The following is a 20775-nucleotide window of genomic DNA, read 5'->3' on the forward strand; positions in this document are numbered from 1 at the left end:
GTTAAGAGGAGAAGAAAACATCAAATAAAATTTATTTCAAAGGCATAAAGTCACACAGATAGCAAACAGCCCTATCCAAAATTCTGTGTCTAAAGCTGATTTAATTTTTGAAAGATTTTTCAAAAGAGCTTAGAGGACTTTGTGGAAAAACAAAACAAAACAAAACAAAAAAACAGTAAACTAATTTATTTTCTAATTTGCAGTATGTCTGAGATGAACTTCCTGTTTTTCAGAAACAGCAACACCACCACCAGCAGCAACAGAAGATGGAGGTTGACCAAAATAGGTATTGCTACTTTCATTCCTCTAAAATAAGGCTTGTCATTTCATTTATTAAATATTCATTTGTAGGGGCATCCTGTTTCCCGGACTCATTCTCTTACATTTCCCCTGAGAACATGCTGCATGTTGGTGGTTCACCACCAGTCACAAAACTCCCGTTCTTCTCTCACTGCGATTTTGTCGTCCCGATACTTCTTTCCATCAGTAATTTTACCATGAGATGAAGAGGTATCATATTGAAAAATAGCGTGTGATTTTACTCATAAAACCAGATAAATTTTACCTATTGACCTTGGTATGGGATGAGATCTTTAATGTTTCTTCAGCTTTTAAATGAAAAGAATAATACGAACCACCTACCTCTTGGGGTTATTTTGTTGAATAATTTATTTCTTAAAGAAAATGTATTTGAGCATGTACCAGCCAGACACTGGGCTGGTTGACTAAAATAATTTTGTGGTCTAGAGGGATAAATAGATGGTAGCATCCTGCATCAGGTGTAAGAACTATCTCCTGTGGGAATACAAAAATGGGCCACGGATTCTAGGCATCAGGATAGGTCTCTTGGGTGCTGATACGTCAATTGACTCTTGAAGATCTTGTCAGAGCTAAATAAGTGAAGAAAGTCAGTAAAGCCACTCTGGGAAGATGGAATAAACATGTGAAGAGAATGAAAATTTTTTAAATATTTATTTATTTATTTATTTATTTATTTATTTATTTATTTATTTATTCACGCAAGGCAGAGAGAGAGAGAGAGGCAGAAACATAGAGCGAGAAGCGGGCTCCCTGCGGGGAGCTTGAGGTGGGACTCGATCCCAGGACCTGAGGATCATGACCCGAGCCAAAGGCAAACGCTCAACCACTGAGCCACCCAGACGTCCCAAGACAATGAAATTTAAGAGAGGATGGTCCATCCACTGAATTCATTCTTGGAGTGAGATGCAGAAGTTTGGGTAAAACTTGGGGTATAGGAGTAAGTAATGATGAAAGATGAGGCAAGAAGAGTAAATAGCCAACATATCAAAAAAGGCTTTCTGTATCTGGACTTCTATTCTCAACAATGACAGCTGATGAGGAAAATTCAGTGCAGAGTGATTTATGTTTTAAAAATCCTATGACTCAGACAGCAATGTTGAAGACTATTAGTGATAAGATACAGCATTCAGGACTGTATTGTTCACATGTGTATCCTCGTCACTACCCCCCCAGTTCATAACTCATAGTAGGTACTCAGCCCTAGAATGGAAGCAATAATTAACTGAGATATCAAGATAAGCAAAGCACTCTGGAGACGTTAAATATTATTCTTCAAATTGAATGTAAGTGAGACAGATTTGTTTATCGCTCCCCTTGGAATCCACACTTGTCTCCTCTTCATTTCCCTCCTCCCCAGTGGCCTGAATATGGCATTGCCTCACTGCTCTCTGTACCTTCAATAAAATTCTGAATTCAGAGCAGACTTTGAGGAAAATAAAATCTCCCTATAATATTCATAACCTCTTGCTCACTTAGGTGCCTTGGGATGGAGAATGTCAATTCAAATAATCAATTTCACTCTCAAACATAGAGTCTGTGAGCGAGAACTAGCTGGGGGCTTAACTAAGCACTGAGCAGTCTGCTGCTGTGCAAAAGCAGCCATGATTAATTCATGGAAGTATTATATTTGAGCATTAGTTACTGTTCACTTGCAAATGTTTATTGATACAGATCTAACCTTCACAGCAAATAGGACAGAAATCTTAAATGTTCCTATTATTAACATATTTTTTCATGATTGTATTCTGTGTAAAACAAGATCCTTTTTTTTTTTTCTGACTTGGTATCATAAATAAGAAGATTTAAACTAGATTTATCAGCAGCTTTATGAAAATGAAGCTGATAGAGTGTCATGGAATCACTGAGACAGAGGTTCTGGAGATTGCCCATGCCAACAATGTCATTTCTAAGAGCAATCTCAGCCTTGGAACATCACTCACTTGTGTAGGGTCATACGTACCCAGTCATTCCAAAGGTTGGCATTAGAATCCGTGTTCTTTAACATCTAGTCTAAAGATCATTCAGTGGGGACGCCTGGGTGGCTCAGCAGTTGAGCGTTTGCCTTCGGCCCAGGGCGTGATCCTGGAGTCCCGGGATCAAGTCCCACATCAGGCTCCTTGCAGGGAGCCTGCTTCTCCCTCTGTCTATGTTTCTGCCTCTCTCTCTCTGTGTCTCTCATGAATAAATAAATAAAATCTTTAAAAAAATAAATAAAAATAAAGATCATTCAGTATACCAATTACAAAAGGCAATCTCTAAATTATCATACATTAAAACACAGAAGGAGGAAACCATTAAAATAATTTATAATTAAGCATGTGTCAATGTAGTGGTTTAAAAGAACATCAGGTCAACTGATTATATTTATTCATTGTGGCATCTCTTTTACCCTGAGTGTCTAAAGTGTCTAAATGAAGAAGAATGAAGGCACCAAGAGTGAGAGTGAAAGAAAGAAAGAAGAAGAAAGAAAGAAAAAAAAAAGAAAGAAAGAAAAAAGAAAGGATAAAAGAAAGCAAAAGAAAAGAAAAGAAAGAAAAGAAGAAGAAAAGAGAAAATAAAAGAGAAGGAAATGAAAGTTCCTTTCCCTGGCCTTTCCTTCCCTGTCCTTCCTTTCCCGTTTCCTTTTCGCTTGTCATTGTCGCTTGCCGTTCCTTTCCTTTCCTTGACTGCCTGTCTTCTTGAATGGCACCTTCTTGCGGTGGTTTATGTTTTTTACAATATTTGGTTTTATCCTACTTTTTTTGTTTTGTCCTCATATATACCAGAGAATTTGAAGGAGGTTGTCACAGAAGAAACAAGACAATGAATAAAGAAAACCACTTTGGCTGTCAAAAAATTCTCTTTGACTTTATCCACAGAGCACAGATGGCCCCTTGCTTAGCCATCAGATGAGCAGATAGGAGAAAATTTCAAATTCCCAGAGAAATGACATGAAGCTCCGCATCACAGAAATCATGGTGGTCAAGGTTATTAGCGAGATGGCGCCATGCTCTACCACCCTACACAAAGGATTCTTAGTTGTCACAACAGGTTTATTTTCTTAGGAGTTCTGTTAGCTCACACCTAAACAAATATTTTAATATTAAAATATATTTCTTGGAAGTATGTGCTGGGCAGAAAACACTCTGAAAGGACCCCATATCCTCCACCCCAAGAATATTTTTTAAAGCACAAAAATAAGCAAATAAGAAATTGGAATGCACCATATATCAGTGCTTCTCAAACTCAAACAGATTATTAATTAGAGTGCCTGCAGTGGGCTCTGAGATTCTGGGGCTACGGTAAACTCATAGGTGATATCAGTGATGCTGATGTGCAGATGACCATTTGAATACCAAGGCAATAGATTATTTTGCAAGTATTGCAATGGAGACCTTTCCAAAGCTGAACATTTTACTCTCACATCTCCTTCCAAGTTACTTAAAATATATTCCTGAATTTTGGAGAGACCTTGCAAATTGCTTATTTTTATATGGAAAGAAGATGAGAAAGATATAAGAATAATTAAAAAAAACTTCTGTGTTTTCTCAAAAGAAAATAAATTTTATTTCAAATTATAGTTTATCAACTATGTTTGGTTGAATGATGAAGCCAGTAAAATATCAAATAATATTTTAGGTTACATTCAGAAAGCAAACCATTTATAGACAATTTATAATGTGCCCAGATCTATGCCACTAGTAGCAGCAGACACAAAAAGATAAAAGGAGACTGCTGTCGAGAAATTTAATTTCATTGAGAATACAGATAGATACATATGCACCCAGTCCCAGAGTCATTCAATACTTACTCGGTGACTCTTCCCACCCACCCACCCCCCAGGCATAGTATGAAGACAGCAAGGCTACACCTTCCTGGCACGAAAGACACCCAACCAGCAACCATGCATTTCAAGTCTATTACAAGACATGTGGAGATCTACATATAACGAGTAGAATATAAGACCAAATTAAACTTTCATCTTCTACATTTGAGTTGCTTAAACAACTATTTTGATCAAAACTTTAGAGTTTATCAAACATCCTTTTGATACCTATAATAGTCTCAAGGACTATACACAAACAATTCTGATAATTAACAAAAGAAATGAAACAATTCAATCAAATAACATCTGACATCCTTTATTTTCCTAATGAGTATGTCAAATGAGATAATGATTTGTGAGATCCGTTGAATATTGTAATGACTGTACTAATAAAGGGATTAAAGGATTAACACTATTCTCTTGACCTACAATTAGAAATCAATTGTGTAAGGCATAGAAAAGTTTTCTTATTGTTGGGAAAAATTCTTATCAGCATAAAGGCCCATGAGGATATCTGCTGAGGCTCCTTCTATCATGGAGGAATTTGCTAGTGATATGTTCCCTATTGCTTAATCTGCACTTACTGTAATATGATTTTTATAACAAAAATCAAGGTTAAAATCATGTTAACATGTGTGTTCTGTTGAAAGATTCAGAAGACAACAACTTGTCAGATCTTGACTTTCTCTTGAAAAGAAAATGTCCAAAAAAGATTAAACTACTAATGTGGAGAGCCCACCCTCCAAGATTCTGACTTAACTGGTTTAGTGAGGTATCTAACTATTGTACTTTTTTTTTTTTTTTTAAGATTTTATTTATTTATTTGAGAGTGAGAAAGAGAGCACATGAGCAAGGGTAGCAAGAAAGGAAGAGAAAGAAGCACACTTCCCTGCTGAACAGGGATATGATATGGGGCTGGGATCATGACCTGAGCCAAAGGTGGATGCTTAACCTACTGAACCACCCAGGAACCCTACTATTGAATTTTTTTAAAGTGATTTTAATGTGCTGTCTGGATTGATAACAACTGCATTAATCTATTGGAAGGGTTAAAGTACCTCTGATATTAAATGTAGAATGCTGTAGCCCTGCCAGTTTATAAGCTGTGTAACCTTGGAATTCACCCTTCCTTCCTTCCTTCCTTCCTTCCTTCCTTCCTTCCTTCCTTCCTTCCTTCCTTCCTTCCTTCCTTCCTTCCTTCTTCCCACCCTCCCTCCCCCTCCCTTCTCTTTCTTCTTCCCTTCTTCTTTTCTTCCTAAATATTTGAGAGAGAGAGAGAGAAAGAGAGAGAGAGAGAGCAGGGGGAGGGGTAGAGGGAGGGAGACAAGCAGACTCCAAACTGATCGGGGAACCCAAGGTGGGGCTCCATCCCAGGACCCTGAAATCATGACCTGAGCAGAAATCAAGAGTCAGTCATTTAACCAACTGAGCCAACCAGGCACCCCAGAAACCTAATTTAAACTCTGAGTCTTAGTTTCCTCCCTCATAAAATGTAATAATGCAGTGATTTTTATAGATTATTGCAAATTTATGTAAAGTTTCTCGTGTGTAGTTAATTTCAGTGTATCAGTTATTTATCATATCTGTGGTGCTTTGGTTGTGGAAAATGTAGTACTGATGACAGAGTAAAAGCAGTGGTAAGACTCTTTAGGGAAGGTTGGCTAAAAGTATTCTGAGAACTTTGCAAATGTCATGGTATAAAGCCCAAGCACCACCATGGGCAAAGAAGACTCAGTGTAAGAATCATCAGGGAAAAACAAATCAAAAGTACAATAAGATATTTCTGCACACCTGTCAGAACAGATAAAATTGACAACACAGGAAACAACAGATGTTGGTGAAGATATGGAGAAAGAGGGACCTCTCATACTGTTGGTGGGAACACGAACCAGTGCAACTACTCTGGAAAACAGTATGGAGTTTCCTCAAGAATTTAAAAATAGAGCTACCCTGTGACCCAGCAATTGCACTACTATTTACCCAAAGGATAAAAAATACTGATTCAAAGAGGCACATGCATCCTGATGTTTATAGCAGCATTACCAACAATAGCCAAATTATGGAAAGAGCCCAAATGTCCATCTACTGATAAATGGCATACACAACGGAGTATTACTCAGTGATCAAAAAGAATGAAATCTTGTCATTTGCAACAATGTGGATGGAACTAGACTGTATTATGCTAAGTGAAATCAGAGAAAGACAAATGTAATGTGATTTCACTCATACGTGGCATTTAAGAAATAAAATAGATAAACATAGGAGAAAGGAGAAAAAATAGAAAGAGAGGGAGGCAAACCATAAAAGGAACTCTAAACTATAGAGAATAAATTGAGAGTTGCTGGAGGGGAGTTAGGTGGGGGTGGGGGGCCAAATGAGGGATTTTTTTTTTTTTAAGATTTTATTTATTTGTCAGAGAGTGAGAGGGCACAAGTAGGGGGCGTGGCAGAGGGAAGAGGGAGAAGCAGGGTCCTCACTGAATAGGGAGCCCGATGTGGGGCTTGAACCCAGAACTCTGGGATCATGACCTGAGCCGAAGGCAGCCTTAACAGACTGAGCCACGCACGTGCCCCGAGGGATGAGTATTAAGAAAGGTACTTACTGTGATGAGCACTGGGTATTATATGTAAGCGATGAATCACTAAATTCTATTCTATATGTAATATATGCTATATGTAATATGTTACTAGAATTTAAATAAAAATTAAAAAAAAAGAATCAGCTAAAATTACTTTCATTGTTTCTGGGAATGAAGGCACTAACTTAAATGGATACTAATGGATCAACGAAAGAGATTTCTGGACATTACATTCGGACCAATAAATATCTGAAACTTAGCATGTTCAAGACTGACACCTTAATTTCTCTTTAAAAATTGAGATATAATTCACATACCATAAAATTTGCTCTTTTAAAGTGCATGATTCAATACCTTTTTTTTTTTTTTTTTTTTAGTATAGTTGGCCCTTGAACAACACAGGTTTGAACTGCACAGGTCCACTTATACATGGGCTTTTTCTTTTTTAGGATTATATTTACTTATATGAGTGAGAGAGCAGATGAGAAAGAGCTCAGATGGCAGGGAGGGGCATAGGGACAAGAAAGCTCTTTGCTCAATCCCAGGACTCCAGGATCATGACCTGAGCCCCAGGAGGATGATTAACCAACTGAGCCACGCAGGTGCCCTTATACATGGACTTTTTTGTGATAAATACAGTACAGTACTGTAAATGTATTTTTCTCTTCCTTGTAATTTTCTAAATAACATTGTATTTTCTGTAGCTTACATTATAAAGGTATGGTAATAATACATATAACATATGAAATATGTGTTATTTGACTGTTTTTATTATTGCTAAGGCCTCTGGCCAACATTAGTAATTAAGTTTTTGGAGAGTCAAAAGTTATATACAGATTTTTTTATTGCACAGGGGACTGGGCACCCCTACTCTTGCATCGTTCAAGGGTCAACTATATTCACAAAGGGGTACAGCCACAAGCACTCTATAATCCAGAATATTTTCATCAAATCAAATAAATAAATAAATAAATAAATAAATAAATAAATAAATAAATAAATAAAACAAAACCATTAACATTCATTTCACTTTCCTCCCCACCAGCTCCCACTCTCGACAAATACATAAAACATAAACATAAAAATAACATAAACAAACAAAACATAAAATCAACTCTTTCTTGCCTCTATAAGTTTGCCTATCTGGAACATTTCATATAAATAAAATCATATTTTATGTGTCTGTAAAGGCTTCTTTCATTTAGCATTATGTTTTCAAGACTCATGCATGTCAAAGGATGTATTAGTACTTCATTCTTTTTTGTGGCTAAGTAGTATTCCACTGCAGGTATACTACTCCATTTTCTGGTTTGTTCATTCATTAATTGCTGAACATTTGGGCTGTTTTCACTTTTGGCTATTATGAATAATGCTACTATGAACATTTGTGCAAATTTTGTGTGGATATGTTTTCCATTCCCTTGGAGATGTATGTTTATTTTTTATGTTTGCATGACTGTCCATTGAATAAATTATCGGAAAAGGGCCATTACCTAGGAGTACAACTGATGAGCCATATGGTATATTTAACTATTTAAAGAACTGTCAAACTATTTTCCAAATGGTTGTACAATCTTATATTCCCACCAGCCATGTGAGAAGATTTCCATTTTTTTTATATCTTCCTCACCAGCAGTTATTGTCTATCCCTTTGATAGAGCCACTCTAGTTGGTAGAAATTGATATCTCATTACTGCTTTGATTTGTGTTTACCTAAGAGCTAATGATGTAGAGTATCCTTTCATTACAGCTTGTTTATAATAGCAAATGCAATTCATCAGTCATCTAAGTACAGATAATGGAAACAAATCTCCAGGATATATTGTTAAACAAAAAATAAGAAGTTGTAGAATAATGTATGTAGTATACTGTCCACTGCAAATAAAAGGACAATACACACACACACACACACACCCCTAGCACAGTCCTACGAAATATCCTACGAAATAATCACTCCCGAGGGAGACATGGACTACAATATAAAACACACTGAGCATCTTACAGTTGAATATATGGTAGTCTCTTTTTTTTTTTTTTTTTTATTTTGTTTCACTTACTTCTCACAATAATCCTAACAGAAGAACAGTATTCCCCTTTTTTTACATGGGAGGTATTGTGGGAGTTGGTAGACTCATTTGCCCATGACTTTACTCACATTCTATCTTCTACTATTCCATCTTTATCCACTTGGCTGTAGCAGGAATTGATCTGTTGTATAAGAACGTAACTCAGACATATATTGGTTTAGAAATGAAGATTGACTTATATGGATCCACAGGGTCACTTATTTGGGGTTTAGGATGCAGAATTAAAAGTAAGAGTCCCCTGGGTGGCCACATATATGTTAGAAACATTTTTAGCTGAAGTAACAGAAACCTACAGTTAATCGGCATAAAGTCTGGGTTCCATGTTTGAGTGTTCCCAAATCTTCTATGTATAGCACTATTTTAGGTACATCATGGAATTTAAAAATAATGAGATGATAAAAATTAGTAAATACGTGCTGAGGTGAATGATGAGCAAAGATTGAATGAGCATGAAGTTGGATAAAAGAGTTGTAGACTTATCAGCATTTATACGAATTATCAAGATAGTTGCAATTTGATTTTGTTTTTAATTTTATAACATAAAATCAACTTTTATGGAAAATCTCACCATATTCTCCAAGGGACATATAGAAAGATATTGACTTGAATATTCCATATAATAGAGAAGAAATAAAAACACTCTAAATGTCTATTAGTAAGAAAGGAAAAACACACATACTGTATAACCATGAGACATAAAGTCATGTGCAAATGTAAAAGAATGGGATATATCTACATGTAGTGACATAAAATGGTTTTGAAGACATATGAGGTGAAAATTGCCAAGTTAAAAAATATATATAAGCAATTCTGAGAGCATTTAGGTTAGAAAACAAAAGGAAAATAGACATAAATACTACAGATGGGTGAGAAAGAGAGAGAGAAGAAAGTCTGGAAAGATAAATACCAAATATAAAACTAATAAACACAAAAAACACAGTTGGTCAGAGTGAGAAGTATAAAATAAGACTTTTACTCTTTAAATTCCATGCTTCTGTATTATGTTACTTCTGCATCCATAAACTTCAAAGTTAAGAGGAAAAAAAGGTAAAGAATAAGTCTGTCAGTGCCAAATCGGATTATTGACCATAACTGTCTTTGTAAGTGCATAAACAGTACCATCTTAGGAATTTAGAACCACAAGAACATTTCTAATTTTATTACAATAATCAATATACTACATCCCTTTGCATATGCTTTTTAAGTGGCCAAAGATAACATTATCCCAAAGTCCATCATGCATTGTTCTATGGTTTTGTTACTGCTTTGTCACTGTCTCATTGCAGCATTTGGCTCTCTGGGTTTCCAAAGAATTAAATCATGTTCCTATGTTTTTTGCAGCCAAAGCAGCAGCTCTATCTTCATAGCAATCTATTTCTTGGGGAAGTGTGGCCAAAAAAGAGAAGGCACAATTTGGCAATGATTATGATGTATATGGAATACAAACTGATGGTGACCTTTAGATATACAAATTTGGTTTTAAATTTACTTCTGTTTGGTGCCTGAAAAGATCAAGCAAAATAATTTGAGGAAGATAACATAATAAAAACGTGACACTATTTACTTTTAATTCTCATAACCTAAAATAGATGTAAGATATTCTGTGGTAACAATCTGGGCCTTTGAGGTTTGAGTCCAAAAGCTGGAAAGATCAATTCAAATTTATATATAATGGTGTTCTGGATTTATAGGGATAAACACAATCTTCAATGGATTTGCTGAAATCTATATTCTGCATTTTTGGCTTTTATTGTTATCAAATGGATCGTTTTACCATTTGCAGAAAGAAGGACAGAAGCTTCGGATGATAATTACATTGTATTACATAGTCCTTTAGAATAATAATTTTGCATGTAAAGGAAAAATAATTTTGTGTGAGTCCACTTCCGTTTTTAATCCATAGATATAATTAATCTTGGAAGGAGGAGGAAAATGTAGGGACAGTTCTCGAAGTCTGCTTCAAGTAATTTCATCACAGTCATCTGCTGATTGATTAAATAGTGTTCAAAGGCATATCGGCCCATAATGGACTATGAGCAATTTATTAGAAATGCATACAACTTTGCATCTGTTTCTCAAAGATGTTCTCTAGTAATTATTTTTGGCTTTCTATTACAGGCAAAATATTAATATTCTAAGAGTGTATGTGGCTTTATTTATAAATTCATCTAATATTAATGCATTCATCAGAAGCTGTTGATACACTAAAAGATCACTAAAAATGCAATGGTGAACAAATTAATCTTATTTTTGCTTAAATCTCAATGCTTAAAGTTTGATTAAATAATGTGTTAATGACTTAATAAAAAAATTCCAATGAAATGAATTTCTCCCCATGCTAGAAGCAAGAATTATTTAACATGACTGTGTTTATATACCATTTTAATCCTTTCACCATAATCTAAGGGACCTTTCACACATTTACTTTTATTGGTGGGATATTGTTATCCTTGATGATGAGCAAATGGACAAACTATTAGTAACAATCTCCTCTTTCCAGTTGGGATTGACTCCTGGTGAGTTGTTACCTGGATCCAAACAACAGATCTCTCCTCTCTGAATCGACAGGATTTGGGGGACCACCACCCATTCACAGGAGACTTCTCTATGGCAGGGGCAATTTCTAAATTATAAACAACAGCTCTCAAATCTCCCATTCCTATGGTCATTAGACTATGTACTCCCTCCAGCACAGGCATCCTCTTTGCATCATCTTTGCTTAAAAATTGTCCTGCTTCAGAAGAAGCATTCAACAGTTGAAAGAAATACTATATCCAACTGGTTACTTAGTACCATATACATATTGTTCACTTAGCTCACTGTACCAAATTTTATTTGTTTAGGTGCAAGGTTTCTCCACTTGGAGGGAAGCGCTTAAAACATGATTTTTTTTTTAACAGTACTTTATTGAAATACACTATGTCAGCTTGGGTTCTGCAGGAAGTATGTGATAAAACACAGAAGAACAAGAGGTTTGTTGTGGGATAAAGCCAATGAAAGATAAAGGAGAGAGAGAGAGAGAAAGAGTAGGAAGAAGTCCAAAGGCCATGATGCTGTGAAAGGATAAGGGAAGGAAGGATTGAGGAGTAACAGACTGTTGTGGAGCTCTGAGAAAGCTTCCAATAGTTCAGTGGAGACTGGACTAGGAGGCAGGAACTATTGCAATCCCTGCCTGGAGGGGAGCCTTATGTAGAGCAAAAATGATTAGCTCCTACTACCCTGTCCATGCTCAGTTGTCGTGGGCTTGTGCCGCCTCAGAAGACTATGTCCTCACCTCTAACAACGCAACAGATGCTAAATGCCTTGCAAGCAGGATAATAAGTCTCTACTTTCCAGAATGTCTCCAGTGAAAAAAACTCCACGTAGCACCTTTTTATGGCCACCATGCTCATCTACTCCCATCCCTAACACAATCTCAGAAATGCCCTTTCCTGAATTCTCCACCTGGCAAACTTTTACGCTGCCCCTGAACTTATTTTTAATACCCCATTAACTCCCTCTTTCACTTCACTAGCATGATAGGTCTTCTATACTTTTTTTTTTTTCTATCACTTTGTACTCACCATTGATAGACCCTTTTGTACATTGCATCATACTTTTATCTTAGAACATGATGACAATGGCAAATACCATCACATTGCAGAGGAGAGGCTAAGACAAAGAATCCATTTAGAAACTTATTTTAAATATCAAAGCAAGGGTTGAATAAGACCCAAATGACAACAACAGTAATCATAGAGTCACTTGTGAAAAATGTTCAAATGTCAAATTAGTAGACTGAAAATCCGCTAAGAGCAAAGATTGTTTCCTCTCGATCTATATTCCTAGGAACATCAGCACAGCATTTTTTTCACAAATGTATACTCATTAAGTATTGGTTAGATGGAAATTATTATTTAAATAATGCAGTATGTTTCTATTTACTTGGTCTCATTAGAAAAGTGTTTTGTGGAATGGCCACATACAGCATGCTGAGTTCTTCAAGGGCAAGAGCTATGTTATTTCGACTTCTGTTTTCCCTGTGACTAAGACAGCACTTTGAAGATACAATATTTTTACTTGTTTTTTTTTTTTTATTAACATAGTGTGTAAACATTTACACAGCAAATAAAAAATTATAATAAAAACGTGCTGAATTATGATGCTATATGGGAAACATAGGGGAAATAATATGAAAGTTCATAGGAAAACTTTGAGTTTGCATCCTGTCTCAAGTATATGGATCTGAAGCTATTTTCCTCTTTAAATATTAGCATCCTTACCTATAAAAAATAAAAATAATTTATAACACAGATATTACATTACTAACCCAGTTAATGCAGTTCTTGAAATAGATTTGTAAGCATTATATTGCTCTATACGGTCATAAAAATGATCTGAATCTTCAAATTAAGACAGCTTGGTGCGTACCACATCGTTTTGGTATCACATTAGGGAAAAATCTAACCAAGGACTACCTTGGGCAATGTTCTTAGTTCAACTATTTACTACTAATTAAAGATCAGAGACATGGTGAAGTCACATGTTATCTTGATTCTGTCTGAAAATATGCAAATAATTGCAGTCTCATTGAACAAAAACCCTAATGTTTATAGTCCCATTGGACACTTTTATATTGAAGCAAGTAAATATCCTAATATTACCTTTAGATATGTAGATTCCTCAAAAATGTTCTTTGTGCAGGTCATAACATCTGATTGGCCCCCTCCTTAATTAGTGAATTGAATGGAAACTCTGAAATGAGCTCATTTTATATATTCATGAAAGTCATAGTTTTTAACCTTTTAAAAATTTCTACTTAATAATAGATTAAAGTCAGGGTGTTTGAATTTGAGTCACTGCTCTACCATTTAACAACTGTCTGACCTTGAGCAAATTACTTAAACTCTTCAAATCACTTTTCTTAAAATGAGACCAACGCTTCTTTGTTCATATAACTTTCTATAGGATTAATTACTAATATGCACATAAAGTTCTTAGAGTGTTACCTGGCAATGAATAATCAATTAATGTTTTTCCTTTTCCTTTGACTCCTCCTTCTCCTTCATCTTCTTACATAGTTTATCCAAACTCATTTGAAAATTGTTCATTTAACTCTATCATATATTTTCAGAATAAGTTCCCATAGATTTCAATAACAATTCATGCTTTTATTTAGTAGTTACTTATTTTGTCTTATCAAGAATATTAAGGGCCTCTTGCTCAGCAATTAAGTAAGAAAGTTTGTTCAATATTCCTTTTATCTCATCTGCTTATTCTGGTGTCTCAGTTAACAATTGCTTTCTCTCTGGTGTCTGACTCTTTGACCAACCAACTTCTTTGACCTCATGACATCAGCCATGCATTCATACTTATATCTCAAATCATAGTCAATCAGGAGAGATCATCCATTGTCCTTAATTATTTCCATGGCAAAAATTCTGCTTGTAGATTTTTGTCACTGATGTTATATCATACCAGATGTGATCCTACCTATTGAAGGTCGTTTAGGAAATTTTTTTTTTTTTTTTTTTTGGTAAGGAAAGTAGTAGTAGTGGTAGTGCTAATAACAAAGATATGGTACTTCACAGTCTTCACATGTTTATCCTCAGAGTCTCACTAAGTAATTGTACAATTTCTGCAATTTATATTATCTTCATTTTACAGATGCCAGAATTGATCAGAGAGTTTAACTGAATTACTCCAGTTTACAGAGCAGTAAGGAGCAGAAGTAGGACTCAAATCAAGCCAGGTAGTTTGATCCCAATCCCTGCTTCTAATCCTATTGTTCCTGCTCCCCCTTCTCTTATCAGTAAAATTCATGATAACTATCTATCAGGAAAAAAAAAAAAAAAAAAAAGAATGTGAACATAGGTTAACTATCAAGTTTAATGACTACTCCAAGAGAGCTGTAACAGTAATCATGCCAGAAAAATAACACATTCTAAAATATATACCAAAAAATAAATCACCTCCTTCTTTCTAGATCACTTTTATGAATGTTTGATGTTTTAATCTTTGTTTTTTTTTAATTTCTATAATGATCCAACATCTAGTCTAAAGGCTGGTATGATCTGCAACTGCTTCACTTCATTTTGGTGTTGTCAAAATAGTATCTCTAGTTGAAGAAACCTCTATGTAAATCTTATTACCACTTGATCTAACACCCAGGTTATCCTAGCATGATCTCATTTAAATTTGATTTACCTGATTGGCAAATTCTTAGAGATTAGTAGGTTGAATTCTTTTTTTTTTTTTTTTTTTTTTTAATTTTTTTTTTTTTTTTTTTTTATTATTTATGATAGTCACAGAGAGAGAGAGAGAGAGGCAGAGACACAGGCAGAGGGAGAAGCAGGCTCCATGCACCGGGAGCCCGACGTGGGATTCGATCCTGGGTCTCCAGGATCGCACCCTGGGCCAAAGGCAGGCGCCAAACCGCTGCGCCACCCAGGGATCCCAAGTAGGTTGAATTCTGTGATGGAATAGCAAGTGATGCTAGGGAGAGTCTATGATTACATTGGCTCTGGAACAGGCCCCATAAGTTATAAACAACTCCAAATAATAGTCTTACAAGCTCTGAGTGCTCTAAATCTTTGTTTTCGATCACAGCATCAATGTTATCTCTAAGAAAAGCATGGTTTTATTTACCATTTGTGAGCTTCATAGCCAGAGGGATAAACAGCTAGACAAAAAAAAAAAAAAAGTGAGAGACATAAACTTGGCTGGATTTTAAAGGGGTAAATGCATTATAATAAGTAAATTACAGAAATAACCAGGGGTCATAAAAATGAATGCCAAAATATTCCAATCTAAACATTATTGGCCCGGAGAGTGAATTTGTTTTCCTTGATTAGTAATCAAAAAGCCTTCCCCCCAAAAACGTATCTAACAGGCAAGATTTCATTCCCTCTGCCTTGTACCTATAGTAATATGAAAAACTCTGCCTAACCTAAAGCAAGTCTCTCTTGGTAGAAGTTAAACTTTTTTTCTCAAAAACTTAACATTACAGGAAAAAAAAAAAATGACTTTTGCTTGAAGCCACTATAATACTGATACTTTCTGGTGCATTAGTTTAATAGAAGTTTAGCAGTTTTGTTTTTTTGTTTGTTTATTTTTTTTTTCCAAAGCAGCATTAGTGTATTTTTTTAAAACATCTATTAATTGAAAGCCATATCCATAAGAAGTAATAGTCTGTGTTTTCTTATGCAAACAACATGAATTTAGTCATTTTCCCTATGAACGATATGTTTAAGGAAATTATTTTCTGCCTAATTAAATGGTGACTTTCCCTAATAAACTGCTTCAGAAAGCAATCTTGTAAGGTAGTGAAGGGAATGATTTTTTTTTTTATGGTTTACTCATGTCCTCTGAGCACAGAAACAAGGTTATAGCCATCAAACCAACATAATGGCCTTTTTCTTCAAAATTCAAACTTGACTTCCAGAAAATCCTGTTTGAAGTAAATTAAAATGGGTAGTACATTCTTTACAAAGAGATTCAATGTAGACCAACTACATTTGTTTTCAGTGTGTTGTGAAGTCATTTTATATCCTCATGTTTATAAATCTAATGTCAATAAAACTGGAAGTGGGAGAATCAATGGTCTTTGCCATTAAAAAGTCTTCAGATTAAACCTCTCTGTGCACCCTCCACTGTTCCGCGGTTCCTTTCCATTGGATTTGCAAATTAAAAATTAGTCATTAGAAACATGCAGTCCTCAAATATAAAAACAAGCAGTGTGCCACCAGTGGATGGGCTGGGACAATGCAATAATTTATCACATCTGTAGCCAAATGCTCACACTAGTAAATAAGGAGTTTTGTGTTCAAATGTGAATATAATACCACATTGGGTTTTTGTTGGGGGAAAGAAAAAAACATCTATCCATACTTTGGTCTTACATAATATCACTATTTCCTGGTGAGAAACGAAACCAATATATTTTGAAATTATTAAGCTTAACAACAGTGAGACTGAGCATACTTTCATATCTTTGCATTAAACGATATGAGACCAGGCATATTTTCCTGTACCTATGTTAAACAATACTGAGACAAGCAAACATTTTATTTAGTTGCTCAAGAAAATACTTCCTTCTGAAATATTGGACCATGAATCAACTAAAGAGTCTTGTTTATCTGGCCTAACAAGCTGTTAACATTTAAAATCGAGACTGGCTTTAAGGCTTTTGCCTTATTGTCATCACTAAACCAATCATGTCATAAACATTTCCCAGAATCAGTAGGTTCCCCACCTTATAAGACATCTTAAAATCACCCCTTGAAGACTGAATACCCCTCAAACAACTTTCTTTAACTTCCCTGTTTGAAATATCACCCAAAAAATTAAAAAAAAATTACAAAAAAGAAATATCACCAAGACTCTCAAGGTGTTGTTCACCACTATCGTTGATCTAAGGAATGTAGCTTCACTTGATCAGAAGATTTTTCTGATGAGTTTTGGAAGATTTGACAATTGCTAGTTATTCATCAACCATTCAAATATCTCTCTTTGATAAATTACAGAAAAAGAGAAAATCATTTACCACAGTAGTTTCCAAGAGGTAGCCACTACTTAGAAGATTTCTGATACAGTAAAACCATGAAACTTCCCAATCGTTCATGTATTTAACAATTACCAAATATATACAAGGTATCATGTAGGGGCTACTGATAGGGAATAAAACTGACTCCATCCTGTGGAGTCAGGATGGAGTCCTGTGAAATATAAAGACAGTTAATGTTCAATTCTATAATCAGCTACTTACTAACTGTGAGATTTTGAGTAGGTGACAATCTAAACTTTACTTTCCTAATCTTTAAAGAATGATTAATAGTAATTTCTTTATAATTTTTTGCAAGGATTGAATGTGTTCAGTCATGTAAAGAATTTACAGTGTTGAGCACAGTAGACCCTCAAAGAAATGTAGTGAGGTTTTTTTTCCCCCAAAATGTGGTGCTTTTAATTAAGGAGCAAAGAACATAAATAAATCTAAATAATAACATAATTGCAAACTATATTGATTGGTATGAAAGAAATAAAGGGAAGGAGGAAAAGAATATAGGTGCTAGTGGTGCATTCAAAGGACATTTTATCTGAGAATATGATATTGTAGTTGCTACTCAAGGAGTAGAAGTAAGCCAGGAGAGAGGAGTGCATATTCCAGGTAGAGAAAAAAAAAAAAAAAAACTCAGATGAAAATATGAAGGGCCTACAACGGGAGTAAAAAAGTCTGCAGGTTTTAACCAAGTCCAAGTATGGTTAGAACTTCTTGAAAAAAGTGAGAGAACTACTAGTACTACCAGTAGGCCCTAAAAGTTAGAAACATCCCAAAGCAAAGGGTTGGGGTAGAGTGGGTGAAGGTATTGCTAGCCTAGACAGTCCTTAGTGCTTAATTTCACCATATATGTACCAAGTTGGACATATCTATAAATCCTCAGACTGCATCAGAGATGGATGAAGGTGGGGGAAGATTCCAATAGAACAAAAAGATTCCATCCAGTGTGGTCATCCTGAAACAGCTTTCAGGAAAGGCTGGAGACGTCATAATGTGCATCATTTTGTATCATATATCAACTCTGATTCTAATCTACTTTAGAGGTGGAGGCAGGTATACTGGTTAGAGCTTCATGTTTATCACAATATCATCTACTTCTATGTTGTTTATTGAGAAAATGAATTCAAATGCACTATCTTGATTTATGAAAGTAGGCACTGTTGCTAAGAACAAATTCAATTTTTTTATATATGCTTAGAAATGTGAACACAAGATAGGGAGTAAATGCTACCTGACTTTTTATTTCTCTAGAAGTAAAGGTTTTAGGTTCACTTTTGGAAAAGTTGGATATATAGAAATGTCCAGACAAATCTGTATAGTAGTTCATATAAGTGATCAATGTTTTGCTACCTAATTTTTGTCAAAGTATTTGCTTAAATACTTATTAAAATTTTTATATTTAGTATTATAAAAGTCCCTGAAATGTAAGCCAATGAAATAATCTATTCATTTTAGGTTTTATTGCTCCATTCCATGAATCTTGAGCAGATTCTATTATTCCAAGGAGTCCACAATTATTACTCAATTAAATCCCCATTATCCAGATCAAAAAGCCTTTATAAAAATCAAGATGCCATTCACATTAAAATAATAGAAAACTATGGAATATTTCTTTTGGAACAGTTCACATCTTATCCTCTACAAATTCATAATTTTACCTGCATAACTGCACAATTGCAGTAGAATTTAATCAATCTTATATACTTCTCCATCTTCCCTAATTAATTTTATGCTCAAGGCTAGATTAGTTATTCAAAAAGTCTTTATATATCTTCTATATAGAATCCAACAGGGAATCCTAGCATATCCAAGATAAGAGAGTGAGATAAAGATCCTTTAGCCTCAGAATTGTAAGATGATGTAGCCTACAGTATACTTTGATGGGTAAGTTAAAAGTCTATGTATGTCACAGGGAAATGAGTCTATCAAAATTATAACCAACTGAAAATAATAGGAGATCATAATACATGTTTAAATATATGTATAAGTATATATATATGTGTGTGTATATATATATTTGTGTGTGAATATACAAATATATATATATTTCTTGCCTTAACATAAATAGCAAATCTTCACTTGGCCAAAGTTTTTCTTTCAGAGAGTTGATGTTTGTAACTTAACAGATTTTGAAATATGTCTCTGGTTCCTTTTTTCTGTTTGTGTTCTCCTCTTCCTTCTTATGAATAATCTCTCTACAGTGGTGATATTTTACATTTGATTATTGCATTTTTGCCAGGTATGCTCACAGAAATTATTTTGACTACAATGGGAAAAAAATCAGCTTCTCCTTAATGTTTATATTTTTTTTCTGTGCCTTCATCTCTACCTTTCTGTCTCTGACATATGCAGACACACACAAATGTGCACACACACACACACACACACAGGATACACACACAATGAATTCCTTTACTTTCCAAATGAAAAATAATGTAGAGTAGGCTACTGCAGTTATAAAAAAAAAACACACACACACACACACACACACACACACACACACACACCACCACCCCGATTCAAACAACTCCAAAATTTTCATGGCTTAACAAAAAATCACTTCACTTATGGCCCATAAGTATAGAAAGGGGAAGGGGCTCTGTCCTTGTAATCATCTACAGCACAGTAGACCTTCACTTGTCCTTCTGAATCCAGCCAGGAGTCGAGGGAAGATTGTGGGGGCTGTTTTTATTTTTGGATATATAATAATTAACATATAGCATTATATCAGTTTCAGGTGTATATCATGTTTGGTATTTGTATATATTGTGAAATGATCAGTGCGGGTTTTTTTTACTTGTTGTTTCTTTTTGTTTTTTATGTTCCAGGTCTGGAGGTAGCATACATGACTCTGTTGTACTGGCCAGAATCCAGCTGCCTTACTAAGTGCCAGGAAGACAAGAATACTTGCCTCGCTATGTGTCAAGAGGCTCCGGTGAACCAATATTATTCCCCAGAACAAGTTTCTTGCGTATTTTCTAACCCACTGATGCATATGATTATACACATGAAATGACTTGGTTGAGACGAGAGCACAAAGTGACAGGCACAAAATTATGTCATCAAGGTTGTAGAAAAATGATGCAAAATAGACATGCTTTCATAAACTACCAAAAACAAGCACTGATGCATTTGAAAGGGATGGGATTGGACTGATATTATTGAAGAGACATTGGTTAGTACGTGGCACAAATATTGGCCACCCTTATAATAAGCATCCACAATCAATTTTACTATATGCCAAACAATGATCTAAACTTTATGTCATTATTAGATGTACCGTCATCAACCCCATTTTACAGATGAGAAAAACAGGTTTTAGAGAGACTAAGGACATAATATAAAGTGACTTAGCAAGATAATCAAACCAGAGTTTGATTATAACTATTTTAATTATAAATTTATTTTTTTTTTAATTTTTTTTTTTTTTATGATAGTTACAGAGAGG

The 20775-nt window shown here is 34.9% G+C and overlaps 1 long non-coding RNA gene across 1 annotated transcript; it reads left to right on the top strand.

Moving 5' to 3' along the window:
• Window positions 1–222: 222 nt before the first annotated feature.
• Window positions 223–20304, top strand: LOC119879522. The gene is made up of 3 exons (XR_005387559.1): window positions 223–286; window positions 14438–14522; window positions 20156–20304. It is a non-coding gene; the product is annotated as an uncharacterized LOC119879522 (long non-coding RNA).
• The last annotated feature ends 471 nt before the right edge of the window (window positions 20305–20775 follow it).

The sequence above is a fragment of the Canis lupus genome, unplaced genomic scaffold, assembly GCF_011100685.1.
Source record: "Canis lupus familiaris isolate Mischka breed German Shepherd unplaced genomic scaffold, alternate assembly UU_Cfam_GSD_1.0 chrUn_S999H1166, whole genome shotgun sequence".
NCBI classification, from domain to species: Eukaryota; Metazoa; Chordata; class Mammalia; order Carnivora; family Canidae; genus Canis; species Canis lupus.